Source organism: Vipera berus (genome assembly GCF_964194415.1).
Source record: "Vipera berus genome assembly, chromosome: 2".
Classification (NCBI taxonomy): Eukaryota; Metazoa; Chordata; class Lepidosauria; order Squamata; family Viperidae; genus Vipera; species Vipera berus.
In genome coordinates, this window is record NC_138203.1 from 11,952,495 (window position 1) to 11,968,309 (window position 15,815).

A 15,815-nucleotide genomic window follows, 5' to 3' on the forward strand; every position below is an offset into this window, starting at 1 on the left:
TAATAGAATAGAATAGAATAGAATAGAATAGAATAGAATAGAATAGAATAGAATAGAATAGAATAGAATAGAATAGAACTGGAAGGGACCTTGAAGGTCTTCTGGTCCAGCCCCCTGCTCAAGCAGGACAACCTATACCATCTCAGACAAGTGTCTATCTAGTCTCTTCTTAAAAATCTCCAATGATGGAGTGCCCATGGTTTCTGGGGGCAAGCTGTTCCACTGGTTGATTGTCCTCACTGTCAGGAAGTTTCTCCTTGATTCCAGGTTGCTTCTTTCTTTGATCAGTTTCCAACCATTGTCTCTTGCCCTTCCCTCTGGTGCTTTGGTGAATAACGTGACCCCCTTTTCTTTGTGGCAGCCCCTCAAATACTGGAATACTGCTATCATGTCTCCCCTATGCCACCCGTCTCACCATTAAGAGACTCTATGTGCCTTACAAGATAAAACATTGAAATTATAGATATTGATGTTAAAAATAACCAAAATTGCTAAGGAAGGAACTGATATACAGTTGGGTTGAGGTGGAGTCTTCTCTTAATCCACTAGCTACCTCATGCAGGCATCTGATTTATTTTTAAAAATATCCCAGGTGGTTAACAATTAAAAAGGCAGCCTCCATTTAAGATTAGTAGTTAAAAGCTGCTTTGGGGATCCTGCTTTTATTTCAAGTGGACCATCATGGTCTACTCTGTTGCTTCCCTTCCTCCTCTTAGTAGATTTTGGATTATGGCTCTCCCTATTTTGTTGCTGTTGGAAAACAGTGACATAATTTCTCTGCAATTCTAGACTGTTGGTTTGCTGGCTGAGACCTTGTCCTGGAGCGGAGTAAGAGATTTAGGAATCCAAAATGTAAAATAAATCAATGACATAGGACAGGGGTAGGCAACCTTGGCTCTTTTATGACTCGTGGACTTCAACTCCCAGAATTCCTGAGCCAGCCATGCTGGCTCAGGAATTCTGGGAGTTGAAGTCCACGAGTCATAAAAGAGCCAAGGTTGCCTACCCCTGACATAGGATAATAATTATGAGAGTTCAGGGCTGGGAATGGTATAGTATGAATACAGGTAGTCCTCGACTTACTAACAGTTCATTTAGAGACCATCTGAAGTTAAAACAGCACTGGAAAAAAATGACTTATGCCAATTGTTCACAGTTATGACCATTGCAGCATCCCATTGCAGATCACATGATCAAGATTCAGATGCTGGGCAGCTGGCTTATACTTGTGACAGCTGCAGTGTCCCAGAGTCATGCAATCTCCTTTTGTGACCTTCTGACAAGCAAAGTCAAGGGGGAAGCCAGACTGACTTAACAGCTATGCTACTTACTGTAAAAAAAATTGCAGTGATTTACGTAACCACGGAGGCAAGAAAGGTTGCAAAATGGGGCAAAACTCACTTAACAATTGCTTTGCTCAACCAACAGAAATTTTGGGCTCAACTGATACCTGTTGAGTGGGTGTGGCCTACTGGGTGGGCGTGGCCAGCTCTACATCGTTCGCATCAAGGGTGCCTATGGGGGCCTGGGCAGGAGTGGGGCAGAAGGAGGGTCTCTGGGCCAGGGCCAAGGCAGTGGGGGCCGTTCCCTCACTGTTTCCAGGATGGCTTTGCGGGCTGCATGAAACCACTTCACGGGCCAGATCCGGCCCCCGGGCCTTGTGTTTGACATGTCTGGTGTAGATTTTTCTTTCTTTCTGGGATTGTTAAAGTTAGCTAACTGCTTCTGGGATTCCTGACGGTACCTGTGCATTTTCTGCCGTCTTCCCCAAACTTGCCAGAGTAGAATCCATTAATACATTAAAGTTCCTGGGCTGCATTTCTTGGTAAAAAGAGCAAATTGATGCACTCAGTGGAATGTATTTCTGAATGTTCCTGTATTGGGTTGCGCAGCACATCAGACCAAATGTAACAACGTTTGCCTTCTCCAACTTGCCATTTTCCACATGGAGTGTAGGAACAAGCAGAATACCAATGCAGCTTCTACTCTTTTGTGTAAATATATTTTTATTGAGGTCTTTGCATTTATTCTGGAGAAAATACCAGGCACACACATACATATGGCAGGGAATGCTAAATCAAAATTGCTCTCCTCCCCCTTGGTTTAATGAAAAGTAAAAAATCAGCATTTTTCCCACAGGAAAAAAAAAGCGTCTCTGAAAATTTGACTCAGCTCAAGTTGAAAAGCAAATATAGACTACATCTCTAGTCAACTGCAGTATGTTATTCTCGAGTGACAAGCTGGACGCTCAAGAAAAGCAGGGTATCAATGCAATGAAAACCTACCTCGTGATGGTTGTTGCTAAATATATTTGCTTTTTTAGACTTACACCCAGCTTTTCCTGCAGGAACTCAAGGCAATGTACACTGTACAGGCTGTCCTTGACTGATGATCACGTGTGTGTGCCCAACATTCTGCTGCTAAGCAAGACAGTTGTTAAGTGAGTTTTGCCCTATTTTGCAACCTTCCCTACCACAGTTGTTAAGTGAATCTGGCTTCCCCATTGACTTTGCTTGTCCAAAGGTTGCCAATGGGGATAACATGATCCTGGGACTCGGCAGCCATCATTAATGCATGCTGGTTGCTGAGCATCTGAACTTTGATCATGTGGGGATGTTGCAATGGTTTTAAGTGTTGTAAATCTCTTCGTTCCCTTAACTGTTCCTGTTCCTGTTTAGTCTCCAGACCTCTTATCATCTTTTTTGCGCTTATCTGAACTCTTTATAGAGCCTCATCATCTTTTTTGTAAAAACTATAGCTTGGAGCCTCACCATCCACAGAGTCCCAGAAAAATTCAGGTTTTTTGTTTTTGGCTTGTGAGATTGTAGGAAAAACACACCTCCCCTGCAAAACCTTCCTTGCTATTAAATCTTCCCTTGTTCCTCCTGTCCCAACCTCACAGCTATTTCAGGGACGAAAGGTGAGGTAGCCCTGGACGTACGACCACAATTGAGCCCCAAATTTCCAGTTGTTCAGTGAGTTTTGCCTCATGCTATGACCTTTCTTGCCACAGTTGTTAAGTGAATCACTGCAATTGTTAAGGTAGTAACACAGTTGTTAAGTGAAGCTGGCTGCCCACACTGACTTTGCTTGCCAGAAAGTCACAAAAGACAATCACATGACCCTGGGACACCGCAGCCGTCATGAATACACGCCAGTTGCACTGAATTTTGATCACATGACATGGGCATGCTGCAATGGTCATAAGTGTGAAAAACGGTCATAAATTATTTCACTAAATGAATAGTTATAAGTTGAGAACTACCTGTAATTCTATTTTTCCCCACACAACAGCAACCCTATTCCCTTGGGCTGGGAAAGAATAACTGGTCCTTGGTCACCCAGTGAGTTTCCAGGGTTTGTGGGTGGTTTTGAACCCAAATCTCTCTGGTCCTTCCTCCACATCTTACTTTACTTCATACTGGACATAACGTGTATTGGTGTTCTGAGTTATTCCGAAGGGGTACGTCTGAACTTGAAGACTGCAAGAGGAACTGTGTAAGAACATTAGTCAGATGAGCACAAACACATTGTCGCAACTCACAATGCCAGAAAGAGGAAACAGATCACCTGTACAACATCTTTCAACAATATGGATAGTCATGCAAATTTATCAAAAAGTACTTGACCACACAACATACTACATCATAACTGGCACAAGCTATGAAACGGCTAATATTCCCATACATCAAAAACATCTCAGAAACAACCAACAAACTATTATAGCCACACAACATCACTGTAGCACACAAACCAGCAAAAGCCATCTTAAGCAAACTAAAAGACACAGTAACCCAAGGAGAAAGACCAAGAGTCATCTACAATGTACAATGCCAGGACTGAAAAAGTCACTGTGTGGGACAGATAGATAGAAGACTAGCAGATCACATCCATGAATACCAGCTAGGTGTCAGAAGACATAATGAAGACTTTTTTAATCTTACAAGGCATTTAAAGACTCAAACCACAGTTTCAACTGGGAAACCATAATAATAATAATGTTGGAAGGGACTTTGGAGGTCATCTAGTCCAACCCCCTGCTCAGGCAGGAAACCCTATACCATTTCAGGCAAATGGCTGTCCAGTCTCTTCTAACCGAGCCAAATCCAAAACTGCTAGGGAATTCCTGGAGGCTTGGTATTTAAGCAAAACAGCTATGAATAAATGCATAGAAATAAACCACATTTACATACCATTAAAAAGCAATTAAATAATCTAGTAAGGAAATAAAAAGATTATAACACATCCCCTTCAGCAATCTACAGTCTGACAACCACAGAACAATATCAGAAAAGCAACCAGGCAGAAAACAATAGTCTAACCAAGGAACCGCCAAGGAACAAACCACAGTAGTAGCTTGGGAGGGCAAGCTACTATATCTAAACAGGTAGCAAACTTTGCGTTCACATACACTGAAGATGTTACCTATTTGAGTAATGGAATGTCTGTAAGCAAACAACCAAACTCAGAGAGCACCAAGAACTCTGCAAGTGAACCCTAAACTAAAGATATATTCTATTGGAGACTCTTGTAAGCTTTCATGGTCAGATTCAAGTATCACCTGAGAAGAAATTGTGTTATCTCATGGTAAAATACATGATTTGTAGGCAAAAGAGTCCAGGTTTGAATCATCTCCAATTGGGGTTGTCTGTGACTCTTGAGACTATTGCTAGTTTGTGTTGATCAAATGTCCCCAACAGGCATGCTCTAGATGTGTTGGATTTCAACCATTCTGACTTTACTGGAAATAACAATCAGGAAAACTTGATGGCATGAATTATGAATACTTGGTATACACCAAGCCTAAATGGACCACAGTATATGGCCAGCATTCTCCACAAGAATTGTCAAGGCTGGGGAGAGTGCAGAAGAATAACACACCATTGTGGTGCAAGTCCCACCCTATCAATAGATCACACATGACCACAAGGGTAGAGCATGCAACACAGTGGCACAAGTCTGCTTTTGTCATTTTGAGTGAAACAGGAAGGTTCTGCAGATGGTCATCTGTAAGATGCCTCTTCATGTAAGTTCTTTGGATAAAAGTAAGATTTAGGTAGAGTTTTGAGTATATGTGTATGTCTATATACATGTACGTGTATGTATGTATGTATGTATGTATGTATGTATGTATGTATGTATGTATGTATATAAAGCCATCACAATGATTTAACATGTGTCCTTTCTTTGAGTGTTTTCATTTTGGAAAAAGAATTGGATTCATTTAATGATTTAATATGATATCTCTAGAGACTTGAACATTGGAGAAACTTCATGTTTATTTCTCTTGGTGTTTAAGAAACAAACCTGTATTTGTTTGGTTTGGCCATACATATTCATGCAGTTCTGCTGGGCTTCTCAGCAAAAAAACCCCCATTGTTTTTATTTCAATATATCACTTGCAAAAAAAGAGTTTATATAGTGCATTACTTCCAAGAAACTATTTATCTAAGGAAATACTGCATTATGGATAAGACCATCAAAACCTGGTAATTCCTTTAGGATTGCTGCCTTTATCTTACATGGGTCCATAGTTTAGCTTTGGAAGGGAAGCACAGTGGTGAAGATCAAGTTATCCCAGTTCTATTTTGCTCAATTGTATATTTCATAGAGCCCGTCCCTCTCTCCTAGATTATTTTAGTATCTACACCAAACTGCTGAGGGAAGTCAAGGTTTTCAGTTGAGATAGCACTACAGTTATATCCTCTGTCAGTCTAGAGAGTTTATGGCTTTCCCCCCAAATTTGGGATTAGGATGACAATAAGCAGTGTATGTAGAGTTGATAGGAGTTATGGCACCGTGGTAGGGAGTGTGATATTCCTCTGTATGGATGAGATGATTTTTTTATAGCTGTTTATTGGTTTAGGACGCTGAGCTTGTTGATCAGAAGGTCGACAGTTTGGCGGGTCGACTCCCGAGTGCCGCGTAGCAGAGTGAGCGCCTGTTACTCATCCCAGCTTCTGCCAACCTAGCAGTTCGAAAGCATGTAAAAATGCAAGTAGAAAAATAGGGACCACTACGGTGGGAAGGTAACAGCGCTCCGTGTGCCTTTGGCGTCTAGTCATGCTGGCCACATGACCACGGAGACATCCTCGGACAAGCGCTGGCTCTTTGGCTTTGAAACGGAGATGAGCACCGGCCCCTAGAGTCGGAAACGACTAGCACGCATGTGCGGGGGAACCTTTACCTTTACCTATGGTACTAGAATTATTTCATATAAGTGTCCATCTAAGTTTTATAAGTAAACAAATACAATGTTTAATTTAGGTTTGACAATTATGATTGTATAAAGTTTTTAAAGTGTTTTGATGTTTATGAACACAAACCATGATCTTTATATAGATTGAGGCAGTATAGAAATGCTGTTAAATTAATTAATTTGGGGCCAAATCTAATATGAAACTGAAAGCTCTGTATCACTGTGGCTCTTATTGGGAAAGTTATAAACTTTTAAATTGAATTGGATTAAATATATTTGTGTACTAATATTTTTGAGGGAATGAAATCTTTTAATGTTTCAAAGAAATGAAGGCATTTTTGCATATATTTTTTACTGATTTTTTAAAATCCTCTATATCAGGGGTGTCACTCACAACACATGATGTGTCACGACGTATGGTGATTTTTTTTGCCATTGCTGGCAATGGGATGGGCACGGTTTCAGTATGATGCATCTCGCCTGCAGGCCGGCAGTTTGACAGCCCTGCTCTAGATTATTTGGAAGGCAATTCCTGTGAAATCAGAAAACAGGGTAGTGCTGCCTTGTGGTTAAAAATTCTCCAAGATCATTGCGGGATAGGTGTTGAAGATTTTATTTTAAGTAACCTTGGAGAGAACCAAACTCACCAAAACATAATATTGGGTTAGGTAACTCTTCCAATAGGACTCTGAATAACATAATAGCAGAGTTGGAAGGGGCCTTGGAGGTCTTCTAGTCCAACCACCTGCTCAAGCAAGAAACCGTATACCATTTCAAACAAATGGTTGTCCAGTCTCTTCTTAAAAACCTCCAGTGTTGCAGCACCCACAACTTCTGAAGGCAAGCCATTCCACTGAATAATTGTTCTGTCAGGAAATTTCTCCTTAGTTCTAGGTTGCTTCTCTCTTTGTTCAGTTTCCATCCGTTGCTTCTTGTCCTGCCTTCAGGTGCTTTGGAGAACAGCTTGACTCCCTCTTCTTTGGGGCAGCCCCTGAGATACTGGAACCCTGCTATCATGTTGCCCCCAGTTTTTCTTTTCACTAGATTAGACATACCCAATTCTACTACAGGTGAAACAACTGTGGAGGAAGAAAAACTTGGTTTGAATGACTATATCAAGAAAAGCGAGAAACCCTTTTTGAAGGAAATAAATCAAGAAAAGCTTTTGAAAACAACAAAAGTAAAGGCTGAGCATAGAAAAAAAATTGAAAACCGATTTGTTAATTGGAAGAGCAAACCAATGCATGATCAATACTTGAAGGCTATAGAAGGAAAAGCTGATAAAAACTCCACATGGAGATGCTTAAGATCAGAAGTTTTAAGAAAGACACCAAAGATTTTATTTCAGTGGCTTAAGAACAAGCTTTGCCAACTAATTGCATGAAAGCGAAAATTCATCAACTAACAAACATTAGCAAATGTTGCTTTTCTAGTAAAAAGGATGAAACAATTGACGATTCGATCAGCCTGGTCTGGTTCATTGATGTTGCTCTTCTACTTGATGCTAGGATTGAGGAAAAACAACTGGAAAATTATAAAATATCAGGACTCACTGACTTTTTGCTTACAAAAAAAGAAATCTGTTGTTATAGCAATCATGATTGGAACTTTTAGAGCGATATCTAAAGGACTTCTTTAATATCTGGAGAAGTTGAATTTATTGAGCCTGAATACCTTAATTTTACAAAAAAAAACCACCTGCTTGAAACTGCTAATATTTATATTTATATTTATTATATTTTTATACCGCCCTTCTCCTGAAGGACTCAGGGTGGTGTACAGGGCAATAAATATAAAAACAGAATACAAAAGTTAAAAATGATTAAATATAATGCCCAAGTTTAAAACAATAATTAAAAACGTATTAAAACCCCAACCCTAACCCATCAAACCAGGTCAGATTGCTCAAATAAATATTCTTAGATGCTACCTTAGGTCCTTGGTTAGGACTGAAATTATTAAATTTCCACCAATCTTAGACTGTGAATCTAATTGCAAATTACATCATCATCATCATCATCATTATCATCATCATCATCATCATCATCATCATCATCATCATAAGTCTAAACATCTGATTGACTGCAACCAACCGTAAAAGCTAATCTCAACTAAACCACATCTGTAATTAAGTTCACCTACCTGTTGTGGCTTAATGTGATGTCACTGATTTTTGCTTAACATGTATATGTACCACTGCTACTGTGATTTATAAATGATGTATGTTTTTCATGCCTTCAGAAGAAGTAAAGTTGCAGGATTTGTGTTTGGCTAGTCTAGAGAAAAAAAAGGACTAGGGGGGGACACAATAACAGTGTTCCAGTATCTGAGGGGCTGCCACAAAGAAGAGGGGGGCAACTTATTTTCCAAAACACCAGAAGGCAGGACAAGAAACAATGGATGGAAACTAATCAAGGAGAGAAACAACCTGGAATTAAGGAGAAACCTCCTAACAGTGAGCATAATCAAGCACTGGAACAGCTTGCTGTCAGTAGTTGTGGGTGCTCCATCACTGGAAGATTTTAAGAAGAGACTGGACAACCAGGGGGGGCATTTGCCCAGATTTGCCTAATATACCAATTGCGCCCCTTTCTGGACCAAGATGCCCTACGTACAGTCACCCACGCACTCGTTACCTCCCGTATAGACTACTGCAATGCTCTCTACATGGGGCTGCCCTTGAAAACCACCCGGAGGCTTCAGCTGGTGCAGAATGCGGATGCAAGGGTAGTGATGGGAGCTCCCCGATACTCCCATATAACACCTCTGCTCCATGAGCTGCATTGGTTACCGGTTGCCCTCCGGGTGAGATTTAAGATGCTGGTACTTACCTTTAAAGCCCTACATGGCTTAGGCCCGGGATACTTGCAGGACCATCTGCTACCGGGAACGAATTCCCATCGCCCAGTACGCTCACACAGAGAAGGCCTTCTCAGGGTACCGTCGGCTAGACAATGTCGGCTGGCGAACCCCAGGGGAAGGGCCTTCTCTGTGGGAGCGCCAGTCCTATGGAATTTATTTATTTATTTATTTAAATTTTTATACCGCCCTATTCCCGAAGGACTCAGGGCGGTTTACAGGGCAACATAAAATATGATATAAAAATAGTATAAATTAAAATAGATTAAATTACATAAGCCCAACAATTAAAACAATATTAAAAGCTAAAACCCCTTCAGTCCAGGCCTGATAGATCAAAAAACCAAGTTTTCAGATCCTGGCGAAATGTACGCAGATCGGGGGCAGTCCGAAGTTCCACCGGTAAATCATTCCAAAGGGCAGGCGCGCCCACAGAGAATGCCCTCCCCCTGGGGATCACCCACCGGCACTCCTTAACCATCGGCACCCTGAGAAGGCCCTCCCTGTGGGAGCGCACAGGACAATGGGAGGTTGATGCCGGCAGCAGGTGTTCCCTTAGATAATCCGGACCCAAGCCATTCAGAGCTTTATAGGTCATTACCATCATTAATCAGCTCCCCCCTGAGCTTCGGATGACCCAAGATCTCCGGTCCTTTCGCCGCGGGCTCAAAACACTCCTTTTCCACCTGGCTGACCTGGACTGACAGGCATTTTAATTATGTTTACAATTTTTAATTTATTTTTAATTTTTAATTTTAATTTATTGCACAGATGACTTTAATTTTAATTTTATATTAATTTCTGTTATATGTTATTGTTGTTAGCCGCCCTCAGTCCTTCGGGAGATAGGGCGGGATATAAGTCCCATTAATAAATAAATAAATAAAATAAATGGTATAGGGTCTCCTGCCTGAGCAGGGAGTTGGACTAGAAGACCTCAAAGATGCCTTCCAGCTCTATTCTGATCTGTAACTCAATGTCTTTTTCCTTGATTTGGGATGAAAAACATATATGGTGGCAAAGCATAGTGGAGCTTATCCACAGCTGAACATTTGTGAAGTTCACTTCAAAAAGAGTTTTCAGGCTGTGAATAAAATATCAAAGTTACGGTCAAGTCATAATGGTTATCAAATGAGTCAATCATGAGACTGACCCAATTTTACGGTGTTTTTTTGCAGTCGTTGATAAGTGAATCAACTGTGGACTTAAGTGCGGACTTCCGGTGGCGACGCGACGCCGAAGACAGCTGTCTCCGGGCTGCCCGCTCCGCAGCTGTGTTTTTTCCATCGTAAACAGCGCCGATCAGCTGTTTAGATGGATTTGAAGCCCCCTCCTCAGGAGAAGAGGAGGGGGTGAGGCCCCAGGTAGGGGTTGAGCTCTCCGTGGCCGCCTGAGCTGAGAGTTTGGGCGGCTGAAGGATTGAGCCCCCCCGAAGCCTGGGTTGCTCCGAGCTGCGCAGCGTCTCTGCTCCGTGATTTTTGGAGCAGAGCCAGGCGTTAGCAACCACCCCTGCCAAAAGGAAATACTTTTGAGTATCAAGATGCAGGCAGAGCGTTACAGGAGGTCAAGGTGATGTGGACTTTTAGCTTTACTCTCTAGCTCAATGGATTTTATAGCTTTAAAGTGAAAGTGCGCAATAAGTGAAAGTGGGGAAAGATGGCGGCCAAGACTTCTAAAGCTCTTCGGAGTGCGGGGTCTTCCCCGGTGCAACAGACTTCGTTGCAAGCTTTGCTTCCTCCTGCATTTCCTCCGGCACTGACGCTTAAGGATTTACAAGATGCTCTTGAAAAGCATTCACGGTTAATGTCTGATATGATGGATGAAAAGTTGAAAAAGCTGGAGGAGAAATTGGAGAAGAAGATGGAAGAGAAGTTTAGAGCAATGAGGGTAGACATGTTGTCTATTATTAAAAGTGTAGCTGAATGTGTGCAACAGCTGGGTGAAAAAGTGGAGGATCTCAGTCAAAAGAACTCTATATTAGAAGCAAATGTATTAGAGAATGAACTAGAGAATGAAAATATAAGGGACAAAATGGACGGAGAATTGAGCCTTGTTCAGTACCAACAGATGCAGTATGCTATTAGAATTAGGGGTTTAAAGGAGAATTCTAAAGAAGATTTAAAGCAGCTGATCTCTGAGGCTTTGGAACCGGTATTGGGCCAGCCAGCATCTGAAATTGAGGGAAGTATGGATAAAATTTTTCGTGTAAATTCATGGATTGCAAGACAGAGGAAGTTACCCAGAGATGTGGTGGTCTATTTTACAAAGAGAGTAATTAGAGATGAAGTCATTCAAGCTGCTTATGATACTAAATTGGTAGTTGCTGAGCAAGAAGTTTTGGTTTTAAAAGAGATTCCTCCAAAGATTTTAAGGAGAAGGAAAGATTTTGCATTTCTTGTACAGGAACTTAAGAAATGTGATGTCAAGTTTAGATGGGAGATTCCAGTTGGACTGGTGGTGATGCACGAAGGTAAAAGACATCGTTTGGCTACTGTGGCCCAGGCACGTGATTTTTATAGCAATGTGTTAAATGCAACCCCCCTATCAGTTCTGGAAGCTGCAAAAGGACATGGCGAGGGAAAGCCTCAAGATGTTGCAGATAGACAGACAGAGGAGAACGGTGCTGGAGAGGATCAAGTTACAGCCTCATCGGTTGCTGTTGGAGAGCAGAGGATGACGCGTGCCGCCCTAAGACGAGCGAGACGAGAGCAAGAGCAAGACAAGCAGAAAGCTATGGAACCTCCAAAGCGTACTTATAGTGAAGCTGTGGGAAGGGCACGGTCCAAAGAAGATATAGGGGTCATTTCAGACGTGCTCCAAAAGCTTTGGAGCGTCAAGATTGGTGACTAAATCTCTAATTTAGAATGTCAATGGATTAAATTCATCATAGAGGAGAAAGAAAGTTTTTCAATATTTAAAACAATTTAAGATTGATGCTATTTGTTTGCAAGAAACGTATATTAGGATTATGGACTAAAAGTATTTATTGAATTTAAGATTGGGTACGCAAGCTCCTAATCAATAACAAGTTGATTTTTCTTAACTTACTACATATAAAGGTTACTTAATTGGATTATAAATTTTTTAAATTTTTTATTTTATTTTCATTGGAGATTGGAATGGTGTCCTAGACGTATAGATGGATGATCTGGAACTGTGAGACATTATATATTATATGCAAGAACTATTTTTGATCATAGTTTAGTTTGGTTGGAGATTAATAAGGTTAATAGAGATAGGCGCTTTTGGCGCGTAATTGAGAATTTGTTTAGAATTTAGAGAAATGTGGGAGAATGTAAATAGTAGATAAAATTTTTTTTTTCTTTTTTTAAATTAATATGAATAAGGATTGGGATTAAGAAATTTTATTTAGTATTTGAGTAAAGTTCCTTTTCTGTTTTCTTTCTTTTTTTCTTATCTGTAATAGTAATATTGTTTGTAATCATTTTACATGAGCTAGAGGGTGATAGAATTAATAGTTTATTGTGATAGCATATGGATGCTTATGTTTGTTTTTCTTTTTTATACCCTGTATTTAGCTCTGGGAAGTCGGGGGGGGGGGAGGAGGGAATGGGGGAGAGGGATAGGGAGGGTTAGATAGGGGTGGGGGAGGGGGGGATTAAAGTTAAAATGTATTGTAAAACTTTTTAAATAAAAAAAAACTGTGGACTTAAGTGCGAATGCTGGTTGTTAGGCAAATATAGTAGTCATAAGTGTGAACCCATTGTTCACTATTGGCACAATTTTGCCGAAAACCAGAAGTGCCAATTTTCAGCAAAACCGTTGTAAAACACGGTCATGAAACAGTCATGTGCAAATGGCTTTAAATGCAGCCATGTTGCTGAGCATTGGAAGGTGTGTGTGTGTGTGTGTGTGTGTGTGTGTGTGTGACTGTCAGAACTTTGGATCCAGACTGTTACTTGGAACAGTTGCTAAAGGACTGATTGTAACTTGAGAACTATCTTTATTAATCATATTGTCTCACTAATCTGATTGTATCTGTTAGGACTGTGCAGAGATCCATGCCGTTCCTTGGGATTACAGGAGATTCCCCAAAAAAGAAGACCTGGAAAAGATACAGCTTCTTTGAGGATTTGCCAACAGATGTGATGTGTCGTCATCCAGATGTGCTCCGAATCACCATGTCTCTTTCAAATGTGGATTTCTGCACCACCTTATTATCTATGGTAACTTTTAAAGGTGGAAAGGAATATGGGTGATGGTGTTTTTCTTCCCCAGGTAGGTCATTTGGATGATTCAGCTTTGCAGATAGGCAGAACAGCTTGGCTTTTCACAGTCCTTTCCACATCATTGGAAATTATTTGATCCCTCTCGTCCATATGGTACATTAAATGGCATGCTGGGAAGACAGCGGAAAAGCAGTAAGGCTGCTGGGAGGCTTCATCAGTTATCTGCCAGGCGCTTTATTAGTTCTGTCTGTGATGAACACCAACTGGCTGGGAATGATCTGAGGTGGAACGAGAAGCAAAGATCTGCAAGAGTCGGGAGGGACTTCTATTTCTTGGGAAGAGGGTCCTGTGAATGCTAACGTGTCTGGAGAAGCAAATTCAATTCATTTCTGAAGAATTAATTACAGATAATCCCTGATTTACAACAGTTCATTTAGTGACCATTCAAAATTACAACATCACTGAAAAATGTCACTTATGACCGTTTTTCATACTTACAACCACTGCAGCGTCCCCATGGTCCCATGATCAAAATTTGGATGCTTGGCAACTGGTTCATATTTATGACAATTACAGTGTCCCATGGTCATCTGATCCCTATTTTTAACCTTCCCAGCTGGCTTCTGACAAGCAATGTCAAGGGGGAAGCCAGTGTTGTGATTCCATGCCAGCCTGTGATCCCGGCAGCTGAGTCCGGGGAATCATAGGAGGAGGAGGAGGGGCCTGGGGAGCCATCAGAGTCAGAGGAAGGCTCTGATGAGTTACAAGATTTACAAAGTGTGGAAGAACCTGGCCTCCTCACTCGTGATCAAGCTGAAAGTCAGCTGTGCTGGGAGGCTGAGTCAGACTCAGAGGAAGCACAGCTGGAAGACCTCAGAGACGCACGTAAACGTAGACAGATCACATGAATAAATCAGAGGGAGGCAATGGGGCGACTCCAGGGGAGAAGGAGAAAGCAGTGAGAAGCCACGCCTTGGGGGCTGCATAACAAAAAGGGAATGTGTGGGCAAGGCTGGTTGCTGGAGGCAACCGTTTGCAAAGAACCTCTGTGTCAATAGATGATGGTCTGTTTATTTTACCAGTGAGTTATTTCCTGTTTCAGCTTGTGCTCCATTTTCTTTGTGGACAAGGTCTGTAACTCAAATAAAAAAGGGTTTATTTTTCCAGTCTACTGTTAAAAGAGGGGTTGCCTTGTGAAGTAACAAGGATGTACGTAGGCTGGGACAGAACAGCTAGATTGACTTAACAACCATGTTATTAACTTAGCAGCTGCAGTGATTCACTTAACAACTGTGGCAAGAAAGCTCATCAAATAGGGCAAAAATCACTTAACAACTGTCTTGCTTAGTGACAGAAATGTTGGGCTCAATTGTGGTCATATGTCGAGGACTACCTGTAGTTCATGGGTAGGAAGAGAGGAGAATTTATGCATCCAACTGTCCAACTTTCCATTGTTTTGCAATTGCTCAGACTCCAGGTTCATAGAATGCGTTGTTGGCAGAGGTATAAAATAAGGGTACTGGAGGCCCAATGGCTCATTGATTAAGATACTAAGCTGGTCAGCTAGCAGCCTGGGTTCAAGACCCAGTGCCATATGACGGGTGAGCTCCCATTACTTGCCCCAGCTCCTGCTCACCTAGCAGTTCAAAAACATGCAAATGCAAGTACATAAATGGGTACCACTTAGGTGGGAAGGTAACAGATTTCCATATGCCTTGGCGTATAGTCATACTAGCCACATGACCATGGAAATGTCTTTGGACAATGCTGGCTCACACGGAGATGAGCACTGCCCCCTAGAGTCAGACACGAGTGGACAGGAGGGTGGTACTGATGTACCATCCACAGCATTGTGGTTTGAATTAGCTAGGGTGATCTCAGGTGCCAATATGGGTTTCATCTGTTCACCTAAAGTGAGAGCACTTCGGGATTTTACCACTGCTATTACAAGTCTTACCTGATGCCTGTTGAACACATTTTAATGGATCCTTCTTTTTAGAGAGGTCTATGCCCTATATGAGACAGCAGGGATCATGACAATGATTTATTTTAATATCTATCATCAGTTCAGTAGCTTCTCCGGGTTGAGTACTATGCAGATCTCACCTTATGAAAGGACCTACCTCAGCTAACCACCCAAGAAAGCATAACTCTTGAAACAGGCATTGTTTCAAAAGGAAACTTTTATTAGAGGTTAGTGACAGTAGGGAAGTCAAGGCGAGATCTGGGGAAAATCCCGCTTAAATGGTATAATTAAACCAGCAATATTTCTCCTCCCACCAAAGTAATAATTTCTATTTGAAATCCAGCCAACCCACAGGTGGCACAATGAGTGGGTAACTACCAGTTAAAATTAAATTCAGTCAATACTTGGATCCATTTCATTCAAGCCTTAAGCCTGGCACAAGATTTTATTGAGAATTAGGAATTAAACTACATTTATACTGGTTAAGCTGGACTTCTCAGTTGTGGGGATCATTAGATTTTGTTGATAGAAGAACTGGAGAACCTGGAAACTCCAGTTTTGCTATGTGAGTGTGTGTGTGTGTGTGTGCGTGTGTGTGTGA